The 2671-nt window shown below is 36.6% G+C and overlaps 1 pseudogene; it reads right to left on the reverse strand.

Annotated features, from left to right (window-relative positions):
• Window positions 1-2226: 2226 nt before the first annotated feature.
• On the reverse strand, window positions 2227-2344 carry LOC112485467 (annotated as a pseudogene).
• Window positions 2345-2671: the final 327 nt, after the last annotated feature.

The following is a 2671-nucleotide window of genomic DNA, read 5'->3' on the forward strand; positions in this document are numbered from 1 at the left end:
TGAAAACTAACTCAAGTTCACTGGATCCCATACGTTAGATGCCAGAGATTCCTTGCATAGACCTCTCTAGTTCATACACAACAGTTACTCCTACTGGAGCATGCTTGAAAAAAAAAAAAATTGATAAAGTGAACATAAAAGGAAATGTATTATGCATAGTGGTTTCTAATCCTTTTCTTTTTCACTTTTGCAAATACAATGATTAGAACCCTTTCATCTAAGTATGATATTAATTAAAATGACCCTCAGAGTCTTTTAACAACTCAGGATCCTTTGCCTTTGTGGAAGCTTGTTTTGTTGCTGGCCTTTAATTTTTTATTCTCTCATCACTCTATGCTCCCACCTTTATTGCTTCCCATTATCCACTAGTTTGCTTAAACTGACAAAATAAACTGGCAGCTACAAAGGAGTAAGAATGTCACAGAAACTGGGAACTGAATTTGCAGGTATTTTGCTTGCAAAGATTAGACTCTGAGGAGACCAGAATGCAGATTCTACCTCTGTCACTAACTAGCAATGCAAGTTTAGACTGGTCCCCTTAGGAAGAGTAGTAATAATTTTCAAACCAACTGTTCTAGGTTCTAAAGTATGAAACAATGTGAGACTCAGTGCATTAGGATTATTCATGTTTGAAAACAATGAGCAAATTACTGAATTATAATTCTATTTCTATGAGTATTTATGAGTAAAATTATGTCTGCGTTTTACAATGAAAAAATTCCATCATTTAGTGAACACCTATTGAATATTTGCTATATTAATTAGAGTAGTTTGGCTTTGGCTGCCTATGAATAAATCTCAAAGTTTCTGCACCTGCTGATACTATTGGTGGGGGAAGGGAATGCATGGCCTTCTCATGTGGTTTATTTCATCTTGTCACATCACTACCAATACCTGTGAAGTGAGAAGTGGATTGTACAAGGGAGATTTTATGACCAGATCCAGAGCTGGTGTACATCACATCTTTCTACCCACATTCTTCTGGTTTCATGTCACATGGCCCCAGACAAAGTACAGGAGGGCTGGGCAGGAGAGGTAGCTATTAGACCAAGAGAAGAAGGAAAAGCCAGGTACACCTGCTATGTGCCCAATCAATACCAGATGCCAAAGGGGTTACAGAGATCAACAAGTTAGGGCTCCTAATTTAACTAAAATCAGGAACTTCATCTGAGAACAGGAGTTAGTTTGTATCTGCTACAATTTTCTTACTCTCAAGCAAACTTTCTATAAATGATTTTGAAGTTCACTGTTGAGAAGGTACTCATGTTACAGTAAATTGGTAATGATTCTCTTATTTCTCTGTGGATCTTAATTGGTATTTTGTTTTAATAAAACTGTACCTGTTACTAAGCTTTGTCTTTCAATTCAAATCCACTCCTGTGTCCTCTGCTCTATAATACCTGGGCTAGTATTATATTTCCTATTTGCCTAGTGGTTACTTGTTAGGTTCTAACAACAAGAGGAACTATGTTATGAGACTGGAGGAGGGCAAAGGGACTTTCTTCTTGGTGGTCAGTTGTTCCATCCACAAAAGCCCTGACTGTGGTTGGTTTTGCATCCCCCAGCTTTTCTTCTGCATCCGCAGACCAGCTTTATCATGTCTCCCAGAGGTATCAGCTAAATTTAGGCAGTGTCCTCTCTATGGTCTGAGTCCCAATTCTGCAGGGCCCATTCCTTTGAGCTCTGAGGTATGGATATCAACCTCTTTTAGCTGAGTCTGTAGCCATGAGGGAAATAGTTGATTCCTGCATTTATTCCCTCTGGGTTGCCAAGGTGTTCCATTTTTACCTGTTAAGTCCTGAAACCTATAGAACAAAGTTCCTGTATTAAATTCTCTCTGTCACACTCACTAGTATGATTTGTTTTCCTGATTGGATCTTGACTGACACAATCATATTATAACTAAAAGTATACAGTAAGTGATGAATCTTGCATTTTATCAGTTTTTTCAAAAGCATCTGAGTATCACTCAGGTTGCTAACCACCATGCAAAATGCAGTCAGTTCTGAAAACTAAATTTCTGAGCAAAAATAAGTTATCTTTCATTTTAGCTATTGAAATTGATTTATGATAAAAAATATCTGCTGGCTAAGAGAAATTAGTTGAAAATTTTACGCTCATAAAATTATTATTATTATTATTTTACTTAGGCGAAGTAACTCTTAGTTGACCTCACAGATTGCAAAGACCTTGCCACCTTACAATCCCTTTTTTAAAACTTTTTTATGCCTACAGTGCCTGGTCTTCTTAGGTGGTCTCCCATCCAAATACTTCCAGGCCCGACCCTGCTTAGCTTCCAAGATCAGATGGGATCAGGCTTGTTCAGGGTAGCTTGGCTGTAGGTGACACTCATAAAATTAAGGTCAATTACTTGTTGAAGTAAGATCTTCTGCATAGTTCAGAAATGTCAAATATATTTACCAACCACTCCTTTTTGGTTTGAAACTAAAATTAGTTTCAATAATAGTAATCTTATATTAATGACCTTTATAAACTGAGATGTTAGTGTAAGCACAAAATCTTTATTCTAAAATTTACACAGATAATTATTAATGCATTTTTGTATGTTTATATTACACTATGCATGGTATCAAACTTCCTTCGCAATCTATAAGTGTATATGCAGTTTGTCCTAACTGTATACTCTCTTTTCCTCAGTTTCTGTTTACAG

The sequence above is a fragment of the Pteropus alecto genome, unplaced genomic scaffold (genome assembly GCF_000325575.1).
Source record: "Pteropus alecto unplaced genomic scaffold, ASM32557v1 scaffold58, whole genome shotgun sequence".
In the NCBI taxonomy this organism is placed as follows: Eukaryota; Metazoa; Chordata; class Mammalia; order Chiroptera; family Pteropodidae; genus Pteropus; species Pteropus alecto.